Consider the following 16,157-nt stretch of genomic DNA (forward strand, 5'->3'; position numbering starts at 1 on the left):
AGGTAAACGGTCCGGGCTAAGCATCCAACCAATGCCACGGCCTTTTGACCGGACCCCCGAACTCAGACAAGAACTGGGGAGGCAACCTGGCGAGCGCCGCGGGGACAATGCAACCATCCTCCCGGAAAGCCTGGGCGAAGGCTTGGGGGGTAAATGTTATCCCCATTTCCTGCATGGGCTCTGGGCCTTCGTCTTGGCCCGCCGCCAGAAGGCCAATTCAGCACGTGGGCCCGGCCCAAGGTCCCTTGGTATGGAGAGTGCCCAAGGGGACAGGTATGGACCGGGGACTCAAGACTGGGCTCATTGGAGGGGTCTGGGATATCCCTCCGGGTCCGTCCTCAGCGAAGATAGTCCGGGCAATGCCCAGAGCGCTCGGATCATCACGGCTACGCGTCCTGGTCCCGGACCCTGATGTGGTCCGGGCCTGTGGTAAATGGAGCGGGACAACGGTAAACGGACCTGGATCACCTCATCCCCAGTTGAAGGGGCCAAGCATCTAGGACCCTGAGGCCGCCTCATTCCGCGTGGGCGTTGTCCCCACTTTTCGCCTGCAGAAAAGGTCACCTCGGGATTACACACTGATGTGCCAGGACTGCGCATCCAAGTACTCTGACTGGTCTTGTCTCCTGAATCAGCCTCATGACTCGAAGTGATCAGAACCAAAGCGCCGTTTTGTCGGGCGAGGCGTAGTTCTAAGGTCAACCTATTGGGCCTTAGCTGGTTTGAATTTCGTGTATTTTATATCTTTTTGTATTGGGCCTCCACTAGAGAGGTCGCTGGTATCCGTTTCCCCGATGGGACTGGGTCTGATCCGGCCCAGATTCGGTATTCCCATCAGCTTATAAATATAAGCTACAGAGCACTGTAAACGCTCTCTGGATTTTGGATGGAAAAAAAGAAAAACTCTATTCAGATACTGAGAGAAAACTCCATTGTAACAACTTCTTCAAGCTCTAATAATATAGACTCGTGGACTAAGGCTAGTTAACGCCCCAACCACGTAAAAACCCCGTGTCAATCTTCTATTTTCATTATTATTATCAGTAATTATTATTCATTAATAGAGTTGCCAAAAATCTCGGTTAACACCATGAATTAAGCTTGAATTTTGGATTTGGGTTTAGAACCCTTGAATTTCAATTCTTTCTTAGAACTTGAAATTTAATGTTTATGTGGTACCTAAGTGATTTATTTGGCATTGTGTATCTTTTTTGAGGATAAATTCATGCTTGGAACAAGTTGGAAAAGGGTTTGGATCGAAATTGGCTAAGTTCAAAATTCTAGAAAAACACAGAATTAACTCTCTGACTTGAGTCGGTCGATCAGCCTAGGTTACGCAGTCGACTGGCCTACATGTTAGGCTGGCGTGGCCATTTTTGGTTAGCGGGTAGACTAGCCTAGGGCAGGTGGTCGATCGGCCTATGCTGACAACTAGGTTTTGGGTTCCTTTTCAATGGATTTTGATGGGAAACCTTAAGGGATCATTAACTAAGGTCCCTAGGACATTATTGGACATGTTTAAAGAGTATTTGGGGGCGTAGTGAGGTCTATAAAACAGTTATGATGGGTCGTGGTTAATGGGAAACTAAGCCTACCTTACATTGTTGTGACTAGGGTTTCTGAAAGGCGCGTGAAGAGATTGCACTCGAGGTCATCCTGATTCTCGAACAAGACCTGAGGTAAAAGAACTTGCACATGCACCTAGAGTTGGGCATTGGCCTTGATATTTGGACACAGTTATAACTGTGCATTGAATCTGTTTAGGTTGTGTACCCTTGTTTGGCAATTATATCTGTTGCATCTGATTGCTTTATATTTATATGTGGTTGATCGACATGAGCCGTATTCGATAATAAGAATGTGGAATGCAGGTCGTGATGGCAGGGCCACCAAAAGGGTGTTGTACCCAATAGCACGACACAATAAATGATTTATAGGCTAGGAAGAGTTGTTTATTATTTGTTAAACATGCTATTTGTTGTTTATGTTAAATTGGTTTTCTAGCTAGGCCTTGGCTCACGAGTTCTCTATGGTGCATATAATGGTAAGGGGAAGGTTGAGCAACCATGAGTTGGAGGGATTTAGAGCAGCGTGTACATGTTCAGCCTGCTCAGACGCCACGATCAAGATATTTTGAGGGACTTAGAGTATAAGTCCAATTTTTTCCCTTATGCTGGCTATTTTTGAAATTTTGTTGTCATTATACTTTGTTTAAAACTCTCTTTGGGATCCCTTGGTAATGTTTAAAATTTAATGAGAAAGTTTATAGCTTTTGACCAAAAATTTTAATACCTAAACCTTTATTAATTTTAATTAAAATTTTGAGTCCAAATGACTCGCTTAATGAGTTAAGGACTATTTTAAACACACAGTGTAACGGTCTTGGATTAGTAGGGCGTTACAACTTGGTATTAGAGTTTTGAAGGCTTTATGGTTCTTGAAGATCGACCGAACATGCAGGCTCGCTAAAGTCAAGTTCGACTCATGGTTCGGTGGGTAATGGGTTGAATACTTGTTTAATTGCTTAATTGAAGTATATGCCTTATCTGCATGCTAGAATAGGGAGCATGAAATATATTGATAGGGCCTGGCTCTTGACTGCTATGTGAATATGAAAGATATGCTTATTAGCATTATTGCTACATGTGAGTATGGCAATGCTTATTATCATTATTGTTGCATGTGAATGCCGCATGTGTTCGGTTTTGACTGCGGGACGGTTTCTGGATATGTTATCATTGCATGATAAGTCGAGTCATTTATTGCAAAAAAATTTGGAAGCTATGCCTCTAAGGCTATCAATCAGAGTGGCCGACAATAATATCGAGGCTGAAGATGATAATTAGGGACTTAACCCACGTCTTGCCCCTTAGAATTGGTAGTAGATGTTTGCAGATATGCAAGTGACGCTTCAGAGGCAAAAGGAAGATATTAGATTGTTGAGGCAATAGGTTCTGCCAGGGAACACTGCCCCATACGTGCCACCTGTGGTGGTACAAGTTTTAGCATAGACACAAATTGAAAATAGGTGCGAACCATTGTATGAGAGGTTCATGAAGAAACACCCTCTAATCTTTGAGGGAGGCCTAGATCCACTCAATGCAAAGCAGTCAATAGGTATGAATAGTTCCATCCTCGACATTATGAAGGTGGCGGGTAACGACAGAGTGGCCTGTGCAACATATATGTTATGGGATGATGACCAGATTATGTGGGAGGTTGTATCCCAGACCTGGAACATTGATACTATGGGCTGGGAAGAGTTTCGAGAGTTATTTAATGAGAAATACTACAATGACGTAGTTCAAACTGCAAAGGTGGATGAATTTATTAGTTTGGTTCAGGGAAATATGACCATGACTGAATATGCCCTGAAGTTTGATAGGTTGGCCAAGTTTTCTTCTGACTTTGTGCCAACCAACTTTTCCAGGAAGAAACAATTTGTTCGGGGGTTGAATGCCATGATAATTTGGGATGCAAGGATTACCTCTGTGCATGCAGTGACCATTTTTGTCCAGGTAGTAGAGAAGTCCCTTACTGCTAAGGGTGCAGAGGATAACATATGGAGAGAGGGACGCGAGGTAGGATGCTTGGAGGGTGGTACCTTCATTTATTGGTTCTAGTAGAAGTGAAGGCCCTAGTGATCAGAAGAGGAAGGTCGCAGACACAGTTAGCACCCTTGGACAGAAGAGGAGGTTTCGGGGCGCTCAGAGTGGCAGTTAGGGCAAGAATGAAAGCTGGAAGAATTATCTAGAGTGCGCTCAGTGCAGGAGATGCCACTTGGGAGAATGCCCTGCTAAGGCATGTTTCCTATGCGGCGTGGTGGGTCATCTCAAGAAAGATTGCTCGCAGTCGAAGAAAGGGAACCAAAGAGAGGTGACAACTTGGTTCCGGCCTGAGTATTCACATTGATGCAGATAGAGGTTGAGGCTAGTCCCTCGGTGGTGATATGTTAGATTTCTAGCATTGGCTCTTCTTATACAGTATTGATTGATTCTAGTGCTACACATTCATTTGTATCCAGTAGGGTGATAGACAGGCTTAGTAGAACCTATGATGTGTATGCTATGGGGTTTGGGACTTTGTTGCCTATTGGAGAATTGGTAGTATCTAGGAGGTGGATAAGATTATTACCAGTAGAGGTAGATGGTAGGGAGTTGTCTGTTGACTTTATTGAATTAGCAATGGAGGATTTTGATATGATACTAGGTATGGATTGGTTGGCCAAGTACGGGACGACCATAGATTGTAAAATGAGGATGGGACTTTTGAGCCAGAGGGAGATGAACCGTTTGTGTTTGTGGGTATTGTGAATGGGTCTTATGTTCCTATGATTTCAGCATTAAGGGCTAGAAACCTATTGCAAGGAGGTTGCATAGGATTCCTAGCTAGTGTGGGGGATACAACCAAGGCTGTACCAGTCCGACTAGAGGAAACTAGATTGGTCTGTGAGTTTTGGATGTGTTTCTAGAAGATCTACCGGGATTACCACCGCATTGAGATATTGAGTTTGTTATCGAACTGGCACCAAAAATAGAACCAGAGGAACCATATAAAATCGCATTGACAGAATTGAAGGAATTGAAGGTCAAGTTACAAGAGTTACTTGACTTGGGATTCATCAAACCTAATTTCTCGCTGTGGGGTGCGCCAGTGTTGTTTTTGAAGAAGAAGGATGGGTAGTTGAGGATGTGTATCGACTATCTGGAATTGAACAAGATGACTATCAAGAATAAGTATTCACTACCTAGTATTGATGACTTGTTTGACCAATTACCAGGCAAGATAGTGTTTTCAAAGATTGATATTCGATCTGGTTATCACCATCTGAGGATCAAAGATGAGGATGTTCCGACGATAACCTTTCGCATGAGGTACAAACATTATGAGTTTTTGGTTGACTTTTCGACTGACCAATGCACTGACAACGTTCATGGATCTGATGAACAAGGTGTTCAAGGATTATCTGGACAAGTTTGTGATTGTGTTCATTGAAGACATACTGATTTAGTCCTAATCAGAGACTGAATACGAGGATCATCTCCGTTTGGTATTACAGAGGCTGAGGGAGCACAAATTGTATGCTAAGTTCAAGAAGTGCGAATTCTAGTTGCCTCAAGTGACGTTTGTTGGTCATATTTTCAGCATGGATGGGATCATGGTAGATCCGACCAAGATCGAGGTGGTGAGAGATTGGTCAAAGCCAAGGAGTGCTTAAGAGATAATAAGTTTCCTTGGATTGGCTGGGTACTATCAACGTTTTGTCTAAGGGTTCTCGAGGATCATAACACCTTTGACTGAGTTGACACGTAAGACCCCTAGGTTTGTTTGGACCAATAGATGCAAGAATAATTTTCTAGAGTTGAAGCGACGGTTGGTTTCTGCACCAGTACTTAGTCTTCCTACAATTTAGGAAAAGTTTGTGGTTTATTACGATGCTTCGAGACAGGGGTTAGGTTGTGTTTTGATGTAGGATGGGAAGGTGATTGCCTATGCCTCACGACATTTGAAGGAGTATGAGTAGTGATACCCTACTCACGACTTAGAGCTGGAAGTAGTGGTATTCACACTGAAGGTGTGGCGACATTACTTGTATGGGGAGAAGTACAAGATATACACTGATCACAAGAGTTTGAAGTATTTCTTCACACATAAGGATTTGAACATGAGACAGAGATGTTGGTTGGAATTGGTAAATGAGTATGACTATGAAATCCTCTACCATCCAGGGAAAGCCAACGTGGTAGCAGATGCCTTGAGTCAGAGAGGTTTGGGGAAGTTTTTTTGGCTTGAAGTAGATATCAGGAAAGTTGGCAGAGGATATGACTATATCATGGATAAAGTTCATTGTGGGATAGTTGGTTGATATTACCCTATGGTCTACACTTCTTGAGAGGATTAAGGAAGCTCAGATGAATGATCCTAAATTAGTGAGGCATTGGGAGGACGTTCTAGCTAGAGTGGCTAAGGATTTTATGATCTTCGAGATGAATATGTTAAGATACAAGGTTCGGATAATTGTTCCAATGGACAATGGTATCAAGAAAATGATTCTGGATGAGTCTTATATCACTCCCTACTCGATACATCTAGGCACCACGAAGATGTATCAAGATTTGAAATCTTTGTATTGGTGGCCAAGGATGAAGAAAGATGTGGTCGAATACAAGGCTAAGTGCCTGCTTGTTAGCAAGTAAAGGTTGCACACCAGAGGGAAACAAGGTTACTACAATCCTTGAGTATTCCTGAGTGGAAATGGTAAGATATAACCATGGACTTTGTGGTCGGATTTCCTTGGACGGTTGGATAGCACGACTCGATATAGGTGATTGTGGATTGATATACCAAGTCAACTCACTTTTTTTTCTTGTGAGGACAAATTACACCATGGATCAGTTTGCTGAGTTGTATATGAGGGAGATTGTACATCTGCATGGAGCACTAAAGTCTATAGTATCAGATCGGGACCCCACCTTTACTTCTAATTTCTGGAGAGGACAATAAAAGGCTATGGGTACACGGTTGAAGTTTTGTACAACCTATCATCCTCAGACAGATGGGCAATCTGAGAGGATGATTCAGATACTGGAGGATATGCTATGGGCATGTGTATTGGATTTTGAAGGGATCCTAGAGTAAGTATATTCCCTTGATTGAGTTTTCCTACAACAACAGTTATTAGCCACCGATTGGAGTGGGTTCGTATGAGATGTTGTTTGGTAGGAACCCATCCATTGGGATGAAATGGGTGAGAGGAAGTATCTTGGTCCTGAGGCAGTTCAGAGGATCAGTGAGGCCATTAGAAGATTAGAGATTGAATGCTCGCTTCCCAGAGTAGATAGAAAAGCTATGCAAATCAAAAGCGTAGGAACATGGAGTTCCAAGTTGGGAACCATGATTTTCTTCGAGTTTCACTGATGAAATGACTAAAATGGTTTGGGTTGAGCCCTAGATTCGATGGACCATTCGAGATAATGGGGAGGATTGGGTATGTGGCTTACAGATTGGCTATGCCTCCAGCTCTATCAGTAGTTCATGACGTGTTTCATGTATCGATTTGTCCTATGAGAGATTAGAGTTACAACAGGATTTGTCCTATGAGAGATTCTAGATAGGAAGGACAAAGTCTTGTGGAATAAGACTATTCCCTTAGTCAAGGTATTATGGAGGAACGAAAAAGGTAGATGGAGCGACTTGGGAGCTAGAGTTGGATATGTTGGATCAGTATTCCGAGTTGTTCATGAAAATTTTGAGGACATAATTTCTATTAGGAGGAGATAGTTGTAGAGTCTCGTAACTCCTAAATGAGAATTAATACTTTGATTAGCGTGCTGGGAGGGCAAGTGGGGTAATTATGTGAATTGTGTGAATTATATTATTATATGATTGAGTAAGCATAATTATGTGTATTAAATGTGTTTAAAGACTTGCTTTTATTAAAAAAGGCGTTTTTTTGTAATTTTGACTCGTTGATGGTATGTTTGTAATTTTTGTGTTACGCGTTAGAATTAATGCCCTAAAAGTATGTAAATACATGTTATTGAATTAAATAAAAAGAAAATTTTATTAGATATTTGAATATTATAATTATTGCTTGAATTAATTATATGACAATATCAAGAAAATTCTTTATTTATTAATGAGAGTATGATATTGTATTAATATGAGAGAATTAAGATCATATATAATGAATAAAATTGTTAGTAATAGATGATCATTTGTAGATCAGTCTAAATCCTGAGTATTCATGAACTCCTGTTTGTGTTTATTGGATCTTTTGATTCAATCATTAAGGTTTCTTAGTATAATGAGACTAATGACTTTTGTTTTGGAGATTCAATATCATGATCGGCTGGGAACATGAATTACAATAACGGAATCAATACTTTCCTAACAGATCGAATATTAGTTCCCTTAAGGGTTAATTTTGTAATTGAGTAGTTATTGAGCTCACATCTATAGTTTGATTATATATTAATTATTAGCTGGTGAATTAATGGTACTTAAGGATCAAGAGGTCATTAGAAGGGTAAAACGGTAATCTTGACCAACTCTAATTAACGAACCAATAAATGCAGGACAAAACTACATTTATTTATTATATCAATGGACTATAAGAGAAAACTCTGTAAATATAATTCTATAAATACTTAGAGTGCAATTCCATATTTATAGTGGAGTAATCATGGAGTTAATAAATAAGATTATTGGATTAACGAGTTTAATTAATAATCTGGTTTATTGGAGATTCGTATTATAGGTCCATGGTCTCAGATAACCTTTGTCCTATACTGTCAAGGGTAAGGATGTCAAAAGAAAGATTTGTAGAGAGAAGGACTTAATTGCAAAGGAATTAATATTCCATGGCAATGAAATAATTATGTGATAGTTATGGGCAATTGATTAATTATGAATTAATTAATTATTTAACTATATAGTTTTTATTTTAAAAACCAATAGGTTAAAATAAATATTAATCTTGTTTGGAATAATATATAAAGAGAGATTAATAATTATCTTATTTAGAATAAGATATTTATTTATTTGAATTAACTGATATTAATTTTGGGATAAATATATTGTCTTAAATATTAATTAAATAAACAAATGAGAAAATTAGAGAAAACCCTAATGTGGCTCATGCCACTCACTGTTTTGCACAGTGAGTGGTGCCACATAGTGATATTTTCTATCATTGGGATTTGAATTTTGAATTTCAAATAATTTATTTATTTAATCATTCTTTTTAAATATTATTTAAATTAAATAATTAAATAAGGTTATAACTAATCATTTTTATTTTAATAAAATAAAGATTAATTCAACAAGTTAATTATCTTTATAAACCTAAAAATTAAATTATTGTTAGAAACAGACTCTCTCTCAGAAAACAGAAACGATAGTTTTCCTAAACTTGAAAACTATTCAATTCCTCTTCTCTCTATTAAACCTCTCCAGATCTCATGTGTTGAGTACATCTAGAGAGTCATAAAGCAACCTTTTGAATCCTACTTGCCCACGCACGATTCAAGAACACTTGATAGGCAACAAGAGGTAATCTCTAATCAGGTTGTATATGATTTAATATATATATATGTGTGTGTGTGTGTGTGTGTGTGTGTGTGTGTATGATCTTGGCTGGTATTAATAATTATTAAAAAGGACCCATTCCCCGCTGCGTATCTCTGATTTGCTCTTTTAATACCAACATTATGTGCTTGAGACCACATTATTATGTGGATATATTTAATATTCGGCATGAGTGGTTCCTTTCGAGTGGTTTTAGTGGAAAAGTCACAATGCAGATAAATGCCCGACTCAGGTTGAGCAATGGGGTAGTTTGGGAATATGAGAAAATAAAATTATGATTGATAGATAGTAGTGATAAATTGGAGATTAATGTATTAATTAAATTGGTGGTTAGTGATAGTGGTAAAATTACTAGGATACCCTTGAGGTTAGTTGGCAAGTCTATTTGGAAGAAGGGAAAAATGGTCTTTTGACCATGAAACTAAAAAGTGCTGAAGCTTTGATCCCATACACGTTCAAGAAATTTCCTCTCCATCTAGTGTGTTATTTTTTTTCATTCTCATGAGTCCATCAAAGCTAGGAAGCCAAATTCTTGAAACAATTAGGAGTTTATAAGAGAACTCATAGGACTAAAGGAATTTAGGGTCGACAATGTCTTCTACCACCAGCTAGGGATTTGACATTTCATAATGTATGGATTTTCAACTCTGTTCTAAGCGTTCTTCATGTTCATAGTGTAATTTGGGATTTTGGTTTGATTTTTTGAAATTAAGGAGGCTAGGTCATTTTTGTATAGTTGTTGATGATAGAGACCTAGTTATTAATTTATTTTTGGCTTTAATTTGGATTTAATCAATGAATTAAGTTTGAATTTCAGATTTGGGGAAAAATTTGGGTTTAGAACCCTAGAATATAAATTCTTGCTTAGAACCTGAAATTTAGTGTTTATGTGGTGCCAAAGTGATGTATTTGGTATTGTGTATTTTTTTTAGGTTAAATTCTTGCTTTTAATTAGTTGAAAACAAGTTTAGATCAAAATTGGCTAAGTTCTGAATTTTGGAAAAGTTATGAGCTAGCTCTCTGACTTGAGTCAGTTGAGAGGCCTAGGGTACCCGGTCAACCGACCTGCGTGTTAGGTTGGCATGGCCATTTTTGGCCAGCCGGTCGACCGACCTAGGGCAGGCGGTCGACCGACCTCTACTGGTAGCTAGGTTTTTAGTTTCTTTTCAATGGATTTTGATGGGAAACCTTAGGCGATCATTAGCTAAGGTCCCTAACATTATTAGACTTGTTTAAAGAGTATTTAGGGCCTAGTGAGGTTTACAAAATAATTATGATGTGTCGTTGTTTATGGGAAACTAAACTTACCTTAGATTGTTGTGACTAGGGTTTTCGAAAGGCTCATGAGATGATCGCACTCAAGGTCGTCTTGATTCTCACAATAGACCCGAGGTAAGAAAACTGGCACATGCACCTAGAGTTGGACATTGGCTCTAATATTTTGACACAGTTATAAACATGCATTGAATCTATTTAGGGTTGTATACCATGGTTTGGTAATTCTATTTGTTTCATCTAATTGCTTTTATATTTATCTATGGTTGATTGGCATAGGCTGTATTCGTCAATAAGCATGCGAAATGCATGCCGTGATGGCGGGGCCACCAAAAGGGTGTTGTACCCACTAGCTCAGCACAAATCGTGTAAATGATTTATAGGCTAGGATGAGTTGTTTATTATTTGTTAAGCATGTTATTTTCTATTTATATTAAATTGGATATTTGTTATGCCATGTTGGTTTTCTTGTTGGGCCTTGGCTCACGAGTTCTCTATGGTGCAGGTAAGTGCAAGGGGAAGGTCGACCAACCATGAGTTGGAGGGCTCTAGAGCGGTGTGTACATGTTCAGCCTGCTCGGTCGCCTCGGTCGAGATATTTTGAGGGACTTAGAGTATAAGTCCAATTTTTTCCGCTTAGGTCAACTATTTTTGTAACTTTGGTTGTCATTATACTTTGTTTAAAACTCTTTTTGGGATCCCTTGTAAATGTTTAAAGTTTAAACCTTTTGAAAAAAAAATTTAATACCAAAACTTGTATTAATTTTAATTATCATTTCTAGTCCAAATGACTCATTTAACGAGCTAAGCACTATTTTAAACACACTGTGTAACAGTCCTTGATTAGCAGGGTCTTACATGCAGGCTATTAATTTTGTAGTGCTCGATTCTTTATGTAATGAGCTAGTGGGCCTGCCTTGATCAAAGTTTTGGTCTCATCATTCAACTGTTGGCATTCATCAGTGGTATGCCCAATGTTGTTGTGGAAGTGATAGAACTTCGTAGGGTCCCTCTTTGATTGCTTATTCTTCATAGGTTCAGGATTTTTCATCAAGACACGTGTTACATTTGCCAAATAGATGTTTTCTCGGGAATCAGTTAGCTTGGTGTACACCTTGTAGATCAAATCATATTTTTCTCCAATTCTATTATTTTTAGGGTTCGAGTTGGGTTGTTCCTCTCCATTATTTCTCTTTCTCTAATTATTTACATTCTGCCCACTGTTGGTGTGTTGAACAAGAGCGACAATTACTTTTGATGTTGTTGTCATAGTTTGCTGAATGTTTGAGTTGGCAACCTCTCTTATATTAGACTTGGATTTCTCCAAGATAATTCATTCTTGAGCTTGAGAAAAGAATTTTTCAGTATCCTTCACTCCTTTCTTCTGGAGGTCTTCCCAAAACTGCCCTCTCTAAGTGATTCTAGCTCACATAGCCATCAACTTTGCACGATCATCAATATCTCAAATTCGAGTGGTTGCGTTCGTGAATCATTTCACAAAAGATTTTATGGATTCCTCGGTTACTGCATTATGTTTTCTATTCGGCCTCTATTCGACTTTCTCTGGTTGCCTGGAACTGTTTCTTGAAATCATATGACAACTGATCTTATGAGACTATCACATGCCTCCTAAACTTGTCAAACCACATTATGGTTTCTCTAGTTAACTTTGTAAGGAACTTAACACATCGTCGGTTAAACCCTACATTATGAGCTCGCATCAGGGTATTAAATGTGCCTACATGGCAACTCAAATCAGTTGTTTAGTCGTATGATACCATGTGTGGCATCTTGAATCCTGGTGGATATGAAGCTGACGTTATATGGGGCGCAAGAGGTTCGAGCACCTTATCTGAATAATAAATTGTGGCGTTGTTCTTTTTATCCAGTAGAAGCCTCATTTATTCCTCGAGAAATGAATTCTCTCCTAAGTTGGATCTCGGTGTATGACAGAAACTTACGAGACCTGAATAAAACTTTTGTCCTCCGTGGGTGCGTTTTACAAGTTAGGGTGCTCTCAAGCTAGAGCTTGGTTATCAGGGACATTCTTGTTTACTTATGGGTTAGCTGGATCATTTCCATGCCAATTATATCCTTGCTATCGACCGTAATTCTAAAGTCTTCATTGTGCATTCAAGTGTTCGCACATATCTGATGGTGTTTGATCTCGATGTCTTTATTCAAATGCTCTCACATATATGGCTATTGTCGTTTCCACAGTTGATTATAATAATTCCGCAGAATGGTGTCAGTATTATAGACACTTACTGATATGCTCAGATATCGACTTTCAGGATAGTAGCTTCCCTTTGGGAAGTTAATGTGTGACATCCCAAATTTGCTAATAAGGCTTAGTGCCTTGATTAGGGTGCCGGGAGGGCAATAAATGATTTAATTACCTTATTAGGTGAATTATTTGTGATATATGTGTATCGTTACTTGGTTACTTGAGTTATATTATAATGTGAATATATATTCATGTTCAGGTGTATTAAATATGCATGTGAGCCCATTCTAGTTAATAAAGGCATATTTGTAATTTTAGCCCGTTAAGGGCATAAGTGTAATTATGTGTGTGTTATGACTGAGACCACATTACTATGTGAGCATATTTGAAATATTGGGCTCGAGGCGGTCCTAGTGAGCGGATTAGCAGAATAGTGACAACAAAGTCAAATACACAGCTTGGGGCGAGCCTAGGGGTATTTTGGGAATGTAGTGTGTATTCAAGGTTGATCACATAACATGTAATTATTAGTGATTAATTTGGGTATGTCGAGATTAATTGGGGACCTATTGGATGTTGGGAATAGAGTCCTTAAAGAAATTGTAGTTAATAAATATTTTAAATGAAATAAATAATTGAATTGAATTATTATATATATATACAAACTATGTCCGATATTATATGATAATATTAAGTGAATATCAGAAAATTTCAAAGTTTATCTATGTGATCTTAATCTCATATTGGTATGGGAGGATCAATATTAAGATAATAAACTTAAATAGTTCATAGTAAAATAAAGTTATGGAATCTTTAGATTAATTACTGCTAGTATGGTCCACTAGTATTATGAATACATGTGACCTAAATTTGGGTTACTAATATAGTAGGAAACTTTAGTGGAGGTACTTTGCATGTTGAGAGTATGTAGAACTGGACCACATGTGATTTGTTAATACTTGTTTAAACACCGTTTGAAAGTATTAATCAAACACATCAAATGATGATCTTAATCCTAAGGTTACTATGAACTCCTATATATGTCATCTGATTCTTTGATTCATGCGTTAAGGTTTGTCAGAATAATTAGGCTAAGAACAATTGTTTTGGGGACTCAATGATGTATATGGTTAGGGATGTAGTTTAACAGATATGGAATCTATACCTTCTTATAGATTGAATAATGGTTCCCTATTGGGTTGACTTTTGGAACTGAAAAGGTCATGAGCGCTACGTCGCAAATTTTTTGTGACACAACCTTCACTAGTAAGGTCAATGGCACTCTAGGAACAAGATATAGCTAAAAGGGTAAAACAGTGATTTTATTCCCTTTTAATTATGAACCATTAATAGAGGATTAACATTTTATGTTATGATTATATCAATGAACACTTTATTCTTAATAAAGTAATTAGTAAATATATGTCTATAATCATCAAGAGTTCAATCTCATATTTTTAGTGGAGTAATCACGAGATTAATAAATATAATTATTGAATCAAAGTGCTTTGATTAATAATGTAATATTTATTGGAGCTTGATATTATAGGCCTATAGGTCCTTAGGGTGGCTTTATCAACACCATATCAAGGTAAGAGTTGATACAAGGGTATAACTGTAATTTGTGAATTTGAGAAGAATTTTTTTCTTCGGGTCAAGTATGCAATTATATGATAATTTAGATTGAATAATTAATTATTCATTTCGACAATATATTTATTAATTTAAATATATAAAATTTCGAATTTCATATATATATATAAATAAATTAAGTTTTGAAATTAATTATTTTATTTGAGTGGGTGAAAATAAAATTGGTAAGTCAAAAATAGTTTTTGATATTAAATTTTAAAGATGATAATAATGATGATCATCAATTTGAATTTTGAATTTAAAATTTGAAATATGGTTGTCATCTTTTCCTTAAAAAGATAAATATCTTATTTTGTAGGAGATTGATTTAGTTAAATAATTAAATAAAAGAAAAATACAAAATCCCTGAAAAGAGAATAGCAGTACACGCTTGGCACAGTCCAAGGACTGTGCCATGCGTGTACTACTTGTACTGATATTGTATCAGTGTAGTTTTTATTTTATTTATTTAATTGTTTAATAATTTGAAAATAGTTTTTTTCAAATTTGGTAAGTTAGATATTTACTCAAATCATATCCTATCACCATTATTATATTATATATTATTATTATTATTATTATTATTATTATGAATAATATGGTAATATAAATCTCTATATATATGATATAGAAGAAGAGGAGAAATACACAACATACACACAATACAGAGATTACAAATCATTAAGAGCTTTTTGTTAGACAAAAAGTTTTTTTTCCTTCTTCTTCTTTTATTCTAGCCATTCTCAGACCATAATCCAAGTTCTCATGTGTTGAGAAATACTTGTGATTTCCTAAAATACAAACCCATGTTCTCTATGTGCCCACACACATCTTGAGGTGTAGAGAACACTCTGAAAGATCGTGGTTTTAGTGCTAAAAAATTTGGATAGGAAGAACGTGAAAACTACAAAAAGACTCAAGGACACTTGATAGGATTTAAGAGGTAAAAGTTTATGTTCTTGAATTATTTTTGTGTTTATATATTCTATATAAATATATTGTATATTTGTATACATATTTGTTTCATGATTAATAGTATTGTATGATTAATAGAACTTTGAGGAAGCAAGGGAAAATAGAAAAACATTCTGCCACTCCTCACTTTCTCTCTCTCGTGTGACCCCCCCTCTCTCTCTAAGGATTTGGAAGTTTGATCTTTGTTTTGAGGAAATGATTGGGGATTGAAGGGAATTGAAGTTGGGAAGTGATTAACAGCAGTACAGGGTCGAGATTCTTCATTGAGGTTTTACCGCTAAGGCTCAGGATTAGGTATTGTACTGTCAGCTCGAGATTCAAGGTAAGAAAACTGTCTGTGCGGGTTGAGCAGGGCATGGCTCAATTATCTGTGCTTAGTGTTATGTGTAAATATTTGTAATTGTTATGTCATATATGTGTTTGTGACTATGGCCATCTAAGGGTGATGTACTCACCCGCTCGGCTAGGACTGTAAACCTGGTGCCTGGTAACGAACCTTGATCGGCTTAGGCCACTGTTGTGAATTGTCTCTTATGTTTGTGAAGTTTTCTTGCTGGGCCTTAGCTCACGGGTGCTCTATGGTGCATGTAAGGGGAAGGGAAAGGCCGACCAAGCACGAGTTGGAGGGCATGGAGTGGCACGTACATTTTTGGCCTACCCAGATGCCACGACTGGGGTAGTTTTGAGTGACGCATTATAAATGTCTGATTTTGTCGTCTAGGTTGACTGTATAATAACTTTTGAGTTTGTAAATGTGTTTTAAAAAATATTTTGGGATCCCAATGTAACACCTTTATGATCTTAATGAATGTCTAAACCTTTTATATTGAATTTTTATTGAATGAGTCCTTACATTAATTTAATCACTATTTTGGGTCTAACACCTCAATTAGCGAGTCAAATGCACATTTTAAAACCACATTGTAACGACTCTAGGGTAGTAGGGCGTTACAACTTG

This window comes from Humulus lupulus, chromosome 4, assembly GCF_963169125.1.
Source record: "Humulus lupulus chromosome 4, drHumLupu1.1, whole genome shotgun sequence".
Classification (NCBI taxonomy): Eukaryota; Viridiplantae; Streptophyta; class Magnoliopsida; order Rosales; family Cannabaceae; genus Humulus; species Humulus lupulus.